Raw genomic sequence first — 9219 nt, 5'->3', positions numbered from 1 at the left:
ATTGTTGACTGAAAGATAAAACAAACATAAAAAACTCCTTGTGTTTATTGCCTGGTAGTTACAGAAAAGTATTTGATGGAGTAAAATCCTGCCTGAGAGGTTTTTTTTTTTCTGAAAAGGTATTTATTTCCCATGGATTCATTAAGATTATTCAAGATAGAAAGATAGAAAACAATAGAGATAGAGAATCCAAGTTCGAGAAAGAAATTCACTAAGGATGGAGATATTGTGCTAGGACTTTTTCTCTTTGTATTCCTAGTACCTCAAATAGTGCATAGTACTCAGTAAACTTTTCATAAATACTCCTTGTTTCATTGAAACATATCAAGGGATCATAGCAAATCAATTGGGTGTCATAATTATCCATTAGTGCATAGAAAGCTACAATAAAGTCAGAGCTACTGCTATAATTTACATGCCTAGATAAATTTGATCCTCTCCCCGATATGAATTCATATCAATTAACCAACCCAACTTAATTAACTTTTAACAGGATTATTTGATTATTTGATTTTTTAATTTTTTATTTATTTAAGGCAATTGGAGTTAAGTGACTTGGTCAAGGTCACACAGCTAAGCAATTATTAAGTGTGTGAGTTCCAATTTAAACTCGGGTCCTCCTGACTCCAAGTCCAGGGCTCTAGCCATTGTGTCACCTAGCTGCCCTAAAAGCGCAAAGGTAGCAAAGTTGTTGGCAAAACACATTCCCCTGACTCTATGACACACTTTCCCCTCCAATATCATATAGAGTCCAGGAGAAATTGGATTCAGGCTGTCAGTACATGTTACCAAGGGATCACCCAGAGCAGCTGATTGATGGAAGCCCCTGATTTCTCTTCCTTGGATCTTCATGAACTTCTCCTTAGGTTGCATGGAGCTTCTCAGGTGAGATACAGGGAGAACTTTAGGATTATTTTGCTTTTCTTTATGCTTCATTTGTCCACAGCCCTGCTGCATATTTTACAACCATTTTTCTGGAGATGCTTCTAGGCATAGGGGTGGGTATGGCTCCTTTCAATCCTGTAAATGTCCAGTCTTCACAAGACCCCCAAAGCTGGGAGACCACCAAAGCTTGATTCATTCTCAGAGGCTTGGGTAGAATGACTTCCAACATTAAGCTGCCACACATTGTGTTACAGGTTTCCAACAAGAATTTTGTGCAAAATCCACAAAGTATGATGCTTGTATCAACCAATCCAGATACTTCCTCATGTCATCATTTCATTGTATCAATGACTTTTAAGAACTTCTAAATTTATCTATTTTTTTCATTTAACCTAAAACCTATGATTGATAGATTGAATGAATTCCTAGTCCTTGGAAAGAGGGAGAAGGAGATGGATGGGGATGAGGGGGCTGACTTACTATTAAATAGAGTTACTGGTCAATCTGTTCCCTTTTGTTGTTCTCATTGTGTGGCTCACTCTTTCCTTGCAACCATACAGAATTTAATTTAAAAAAAGGTCACTTTATTTTTATTCAGAAGCAAAATCCATTATAAAAGTACATCCAGTACAAAGAGTTCCATAGATCAGAAAACTTCTGGAAGAAAGCATTAAGTATTTTCCTGGCAGTGGTAGGGTTGGGAAGGGGAAGAAAGTGAGAATCTCCAGGTCTTTCTATCAGAGACAGGAAAATCACAAAGTTCTGTTCATAGGGGTCACTTTTTAAAAAAGATCAGTAAGTTCCACAGATCTCCAAAGTGTTTCTGATTCTCTTCATTGAACTTCTTCTCCCATCAGCCAGCCCCGAGCCCCCTCTTCCCTCACCTCTCCATCTTTTTGTTTCCTTTCTTTTCTGTGAAACTCCAAACTTCAAGGACTTTGCCTTGATCCCATGCACTTCCCAGTGTTATGTGCCTTCAATTCTGTTTTCTAGCTCAAAAAAACTGTACTTCCCATTAGTTGCCTTTCTAATAAGGGACTACAGTCACAAATATTTGTATGTGTATATGCTTATGCATGCTTAGATCTATATCTATGTAGACATGCATACATACATTTATATGTAGGTTTATATACATATTTTTCTACTCATACATATCTAGCAGAGAAGCCACTTGGGTGCTGCCAAGCTAAGGCTCTAGGACTTGTGTCCTTTCTCTGTCCTTTCCTTGTTCATACAGTTTGTCCCCAGTTCATTCATCTGTCTTTGATGTTCTCTTCCATAGAGGAATTATAGTTGTTCTGTTTCAATTCTACCCTGACCTCAGATTCTTGAGGGGAAGGAAGGGAAGGGAATAGACATTATTAAATGTCTATAGGTCCCAGCTATCGTGCTAGACATGCTATGAATGCGATCTCATCCCTTCCTTTTTCTATGAGTAACTTTTCCCCTTCTAACTGGTTTCCTGCTGCCTCTGTGACTGCTCTGGATACTGATACCCAACTGCTCAGGTGTACATGAAGGCTTGAAGATGCCTCTTGTCTTTCAGTGTCTCATAAGATTCTAAATCAAGGGGCGGCTAGGTGGCATAGTGGATAAAGCACCGGCCCTGGTGTCAGGAGTACCTGGGTTCAAATCTGGTCTCAGACACTTAATAATTACCTAGCTGTGTGACCGTGGGCAAGTCACTTAACCCCCTTTACCTTGCAAAAACCTAAAAATAAGATTCTTAATCAAAGGAGAACAGACACAAACAAAAAAAAATTGAACCTAGGTTTTCCTGGGAGGGCATGCCCCCAAGGGTTGGTCATCCTTCTACCCATCCTCCAGATTTCAGAGGGTCTACTTTTTATTTTATTTTATTTTAAGGCAATGAGGTTAAGTGACTTGCCAAAGGTCACACAGCTAAGCAACTATTAAGTGTCTGATACTAGATTTGAACTCAGGTCCTCCTGACTCCAGGGCTGGTGCTCTATCCACTGTGCCATCTAGCTGTCCCTCTCCCAGCTTTACATCTTGAGGTTGGAAAGAAGAAAAGGTCCTAGAGTCAAGGGCTGTTCCTTTGTACGTACCCGGAGATCTGACTGAAATATTAAATGAAAAGACTTCTCTAAGTCATCAGAAAGCAGTCAGAAGATATATATGTGTGCACCTGCGCAGATGTGGAGAGTGGAAAAGGGCCTCTCTATCATGGATTCCCATAGGGGAAGTGCACTTATATGCACACATCTCTAAACGTACAAATGGATAGTGATTTGGGTCCAGAATTAGATGAGAGTAAGAAAGTAGGCTGGATAGCCTTCAGGGAATTGCAAGCTTCCTTTCTGGTAGCTTTCTGGTACCTTTCTGGTAACAAATATCTCTATTTTTAATATTAATATTGTACCAATGTTGTATACTTAGAGCTCTGAATCATGGGACACTATATTATTCTTTGAGGATTTAAAAATGAATTTAAGGTAGAAGGTGCTGGAGAAGTGCCTAATAAGCATAAGACGGTACAACCTTTAACAAAAATGATCATTTGAAAAGCTAGAGCAAAGGGTTCCATCAAGAAAATGGGCACATAGGGGTGGCTAGGTGGCACAGTGGATAAAGCACCGGCCCTGGAGTCAGGAGTACCTGGGTTCAAATCTGGTCTCAGACAATAATTACCTAGCTGTGTGGCATGAATAGAGGAACAAAAACCCCAACATATTGGGTGATCTTCTTGTGCTGAAGGACATGGATTGGAATAATGAGATGGGAAGATATGCACCCCAACTGATGAGATCATAGAGCTATTTGGGGATTTGATTATGGATACTTGAGCATATATATCCCCTTCAGTCCTCAATACTATGAGATCCCAAAGAACAGTATAGGGAAGGGACTTGTACCTTAACTAAATTTAGCAGCTAGTTATTCCACATTCTGCCCTTTTCTCCAGCACACTATTTTGGAGCATAATAATTGCTTATCCAACAATAGATAGATGATCTGAAAGTTCTGCTCAAAAGAGAAGAACCAGAAATGGAAAGTATCTCTGTTTTTTTTCTCTTCAATTACAAAAGACATAATTACTAAATATTAAATTATAGGTAAATATGTTCTGGGGGGCACTCATTTTCTTCACTCAGCATTTTTGTCTCATACCTTTCAACTCAGTTCAATACAATAGAAATAGTTGTATTTTTGTCAAAAAAATCTTTCTGAATCTATTGCTATAATCCTGTGGTTTTTGCAAATATGATTATCTTAATTCTAATGCTAAACTCTCCTAACATACTTAATCTAAATCCAACTTAGGCTCTTTTTTTATATATGTTGCTATGGTCTTTTGCTAGGATCTTATTCAAATTTTTTACATCAATATTCATTAGTAATATTGGTCTAGAGTTCCCTTTCTTTGCATTATTATTCCCTGAGAACTAGAAAAGTGTTTGTCTCAACAATGACATTTGGTACAATATTTTCTTTCTCAGTTTTTTGAGATTTGTGTAGCATAAGCATCAATTTCTCTGTAGATGTTTGATAGAATTTATGTGTAAATCAACTTAATCCATTTTCCCCCCTGGCAGTTTCGATCTAGTGGAAAAACACTGGACTTATTATGTCTTAAATATACCAAATTCTGAGTTGAGGGGACTCTTAGGTCTGCGTTTCTCTGAAAATTATGGTCTTAGAGAGAGAGAGAGAGATGCTTACAGCGGGAATGTCAAACTCTGCAATCCACAAAACTCTCCAATATGGTTGAACTAGATTAAAACATAATTGGTAAATGTTTAACAAAATGAATAAAAATAAAGTACAATACAGATACTGTTAATTTGTAATTTTCTAAGTTAATATGCAGGGGTGGGGGATTGTTTCTTTTTGAGTTTGACAGCATCATCCTAGAGAACAGAGATGTAGCAAAGGCAGTACTTCAAGCCAGAATTTCTTGGCTTCAGTTAAGTCTCTATCCACCAAGGCACTGTGCCTCTTCTGCATATTCAATTTCATTTTCTGAAATTAATTTTTCAAGATCTCTATTTTGAATTCCCTTAATTTATGTATTCTGTATTTTTGTAGGTAATCCTCCATTTTCTTTATATTTTCAGTTGTATCAGTCTACTACATTCTAATCATTTTATTTCTTTTGTTATAATTTCATTTTGACTGCAATAACTCAATTCTGTTTAAGACTCATGGTTCTATTAGTTTTTTTCAAAAACTATCTTTTAAAGTGTTTTCTACTTTATTTCTTCTCTACTTCTGCACATTTCCATTGTTGGGTTAGTTTTGGGTTTATTTTTTGATAATTCAGTCAATTTTATTTCGACAAGCATTTATGAAAATCTTAACATATTCAAGAGAGTGTGTTAGGCTCTAGGAATATAAAGTCAAAAAATATGAAGCAACTCTAGCCTCCATGGAACTTACATTCTACAAGAGAAATATAAAGTGAACCCACAGTTTATACAGTCATTTCAAGATGGAGAAAAAGCTCAAACTTGAAAGTATCCAGAAAGATTTTGTTTGTTTTTGTAAGGTGATGGGGCTAAATGACTGGCGTGCCCAAGGTCTCACAGCTAGGTCATTAGTAAGTGTCTGAGGCTGGATTTGAACTCAGGTCCTACTAACTCCAGAGCTAGTTAGTGCTCTAGCCATTGGGTCACCTAGCTGCTAACCTCTAGATAGGTGGCCATAGCTATGTCTTATAGGGAGGAGAGGCAGGAAAGAAAGAAGGAATTGATATTTTTGTATGACTTTAAGATTGTCAACCCCCTTAATATACATTTCTATATTTGACTTGCAGAACAATCCTGTGAGGTAGGTATTATTATTATTATAACTTGTTTTCCAAGAAGTGGCAACTGGCTAGGAATGACTTGCCCAGAGTCCCATAGCAAGTATCTGAGCTATGGTTCAAACTCACATCTGAACACTAGTGCCCATCCACTCAAGTCTCTAGTAACTTGCTACCAGTTACTATATTACTAGCTGGTCATTAAGACCAGATGTTCAGAATGGTGAAGTACTGTATAGTCATCAGAAATCTAGAAATGCAAACAGAAATTAAAAATTCCACTGCTGTGTACATTGGCCACTGCTTTTAAGGGATCCGATATTCACATTCAATCATAGTCGTAACCAGTGGATGGTTAATATAAGAACTCCCCAAAATAAGAATTGCCAAAAGTGAATCTTCAAACACTGGCGAGTTTCATTTTTCTCTTACTCTTGGTTTGTTCTCAAAGCCTCCATCAGCAGTGTGCAACATACTTGGTCAAGATAACTCGAGGCTTTCCTACTTTCGAAGGAGCCCATCCTTGTCCTCTCAGACCCCTGAGTAGATGAACTAATGACAGGAATGCTTATGTACCTGAAAACACCATGTGACTCACGCCCATTAACAAGATTACACTCCGTGTGGAAAGAGGTTTGACCTTTTCTGAGGGAAAGAAAGCTCTTGGGCTCCTCATTGTTCTGAAGCACATCACAAGATTAAAGAGTGTACGGGAGATACAAAACTACATAATGCTGCATAATCGTTAATGACTCCGTAGAAGCAAGACCTCGGCTAACATGTTCCTACAGGGACAGAATAGCTTTGACGAAAGTGGGAGGGGCTGCCCCAAATCACCACTATTGTTGAAAGAGAGGGGAAAATGGTGCCATGTCAAACAGGTCATTCTTTCTTTCCAGATGACTCACAAATTCAATTCAGCACTGTACTCACCCTTCCACGGGTTTGTCCTCTAGAGCTCTGATTAATGGATGCCTACTGTCCTCTAGAAAAGAGCTTGGACAGCCGCCCTTTTTACAGATGGAGAATGTGTCAGCACTGGGATTACATATCAGGCGTTGTTGCCTTTCGGTTGTGCCCTCTGTGCTCTGGCATTCCTAGCTCTTGGCACAGGTCTCAGCAGTGCAGCTAATGGATATGAGACGGGCTGCAGAGAGAGTCTCAGTGGTGACTGGGACAAGACATCAGGGCGCTCCTTGGCCTCTGGCTGGCTGCAGGGCAGTGAGCCCAGGGGCCCCTGAGCTAGTGATTGCCAGGTCTCCAGCCACCACGAGATGAAGGGAACGCGGGTTAAAGAGGCAGGCTTCTGGGCGACTCCATTTTGAGCTGGAAGAGACCTCAGTGGTCACCTAGTTCAACCCTTTCCTTTTCCCAAGGAGGAACTGAGACACAGAAATGACTTAATGCGTTCAAAGTGCCATAGCTAGCAAGTGTTGAGGGCAGGAGGCTTATCTGTAGGACCCTGGGCAGGTAGGCAGTGGCTGGGATTCAGAGATGGCTGTTTCTGTTGTCCTTTTTTCAGTCCTGTCTGACTCATCCTGACCCCATATGGAGTATTCTTGGCAAACATCCTGGAGTCATTTGTCATTTCCTTCTCTAGGATTCAGGAAATCTGGGTTCAAATCCAGATTCAGTCTTCTTTCTTGGATGACTTGGCCAAATCACTTCGTCTTTATGGTCTCGATTTTCTCGTGACCCCTGAAGTCCCTTCCGGCCTTCACTCTTTGCCCGTCAAAGCTGTACCTGCCACAGACAAGCTGAATCACAAAGCTCCTTTTCTGTTCCCTGAGAGAGAGGACGTGGAACCGTTTGAACTGGAGAAGAGAGCACGGTGGGACCCAATTGGTACTTTCAGATGTCTGGAGGGCCCCATGGAGGAAGACACATGAAACTTGTGGTCCCTAGAGGAAAGAACGAGACAAAATCGGAGAGATGTTAGCAGAGAACTGCAAGGCGGAGAGAACTGAAAGCTGCCCAACCACGAGCCCCCAGGCGTGGAGGGCTTCAGCCCACGCCCAGGGGACTCCCGGTTAGCCTTGGCAGTGTCCAAAGGGTGTGTGTTCAAGCCCGCTGGCCCCCCAGTCACTAGCCTCTTCCCCCTCTTGGATGCCTTCTTTTCGGGAAGGAAAGACATTTTGAATTGTAGATTTAGAGGCACGAGGGAACCCCCCCCTCCTTTTACAGCCGAGGAAACTGAGGCTGGGGGGCCTTGTCCAGGGTGACCAGGGAAAAGGAACTAAGTTTCCTCCAACTCCGGTGCCCTGGCCAGGCGCCCCAGGAGAAAGGGCGGCCGAGCAGCCGCCGGCGCCTGCCCCCCCCCCCGGCCCGGCGCGCCCCAACTTCTGGGGCTCAGGGCTCGCCCCCCGAGTGCAGGCTGCGGCTGTCCTCGGACTCCCCCGCGCCCGCTCCCTCCGCAGCCTCCCCGGAGCCCCACAAATCATCGCCTTCGCAGCCTGGCGGGCTCCTTTGTGCCGAGCTCCGTCCTGCGCGCTGCGCTGCGGGGCGCTGCGGTGGGGGTGCGGGGCGGTGCTCCAGGCCCGCCCCCCCGCGCCCCGGGGCTTTGTGCAGCCCCTGGGGGCGAGGTGGGGGGCGCCTGGTGCAGGGCGCCCGGAGAGCCCCCCTGGCAATTCTGGAGGGGGGCGGGGATGCAGCCGGCATTGCCTCCCCAGGGCTCCAGGCAGCTGTGCGTGAGCGTCCGGCCCTGGCCAGGGTGGGCGGCCGGGCCCGGCCCCCAAGCCGGAGGGGGCGGCCGGCGGCCCAGCTCGGCCACACGGTGATCCCCTGAGCCGGGAGGGCAGCGGCGCCCGGAGAGCCCGGCCGGGCGAGGGAGCCCCGCGGCCCCCCAGGAGCCCCTCCCTCGCCCCTCCTCCCCCAGCCCCGCCTGGCCGGGCCCCCCGAGCGCCCCGCCCGCCCGGAGCACACAAGCGGGGGCCGCGCTGGCCCCGGGCCGGGAGGAGCCGCAGCGGCGGCCGGGGGTCGGGGAGCGCCGGGGAGGAGCCGGCGGCGGCCGCGGCGCGGAGGAGCCGAGGAGGAGGAGGAGGAGCCCGGCTGGCAGCGGAGCCCGGCTGGCAGCGGAGCCCGGCTGGCAGCGGAGCCCCAGCCTCCCCGAGAGGGAGCAGCCGAGGCGCGGGGGCGCAGGTAAGGGCAGCCCACCCGGCCCCGGAGGCTTTGGCCCCCTCCTCGCCGCCCCCCCCCAGACCTGGGGCCGTTCCCGAGGGGCAAGTTGGGGAGCCCCGGCTCGGGCTAGCCGAAGGGTCCCTTGCCCCGAGGCAGGGCCCGGGGGCCCTGGCCCATCCCAGCCCCGCCTGCCGTCCCCATGCCTTTCCCCTGGACCCCGCCCCCGCCCCCAGCCCCCTCCCCCCAGCAGGTCTGTTCCGCCGAGCTCAGGGCGGGCAAAGCCCAGGGGAGCAGCCCCCTCCCACCCCGAAGTGGAATGGGGGTCGTAGCCCCAGACGGAACCGGGGCCCGGGCGAGCCGGGACCTTGGGCGGGCTGAGCCCGGCTCGCTCCTTGGCGGAGAAGAGAAAGTCCTCCGGAGTTTGCGGAGAAGCACCCCGAGGACCG

Source organism: Macrotis lagotis, chromosome 2, assembly GCF_037893015.1.
Source record: "Macrotis lagotis isolate mMagLag1 chromosome 2, bilby.v1.9.chrom.fasta, whole genome shotgun sequence".
Classification (NCBI taxonomy): domain Eukaryota; kingdom Metazoa; phylum Chordata; class Mammalia; order Peramelemorphia; family Peramelidae; genus Macrotis; species Macrotis lagotis.
This window is presented reverse-complemented; position numbering follows the sequence as displayed.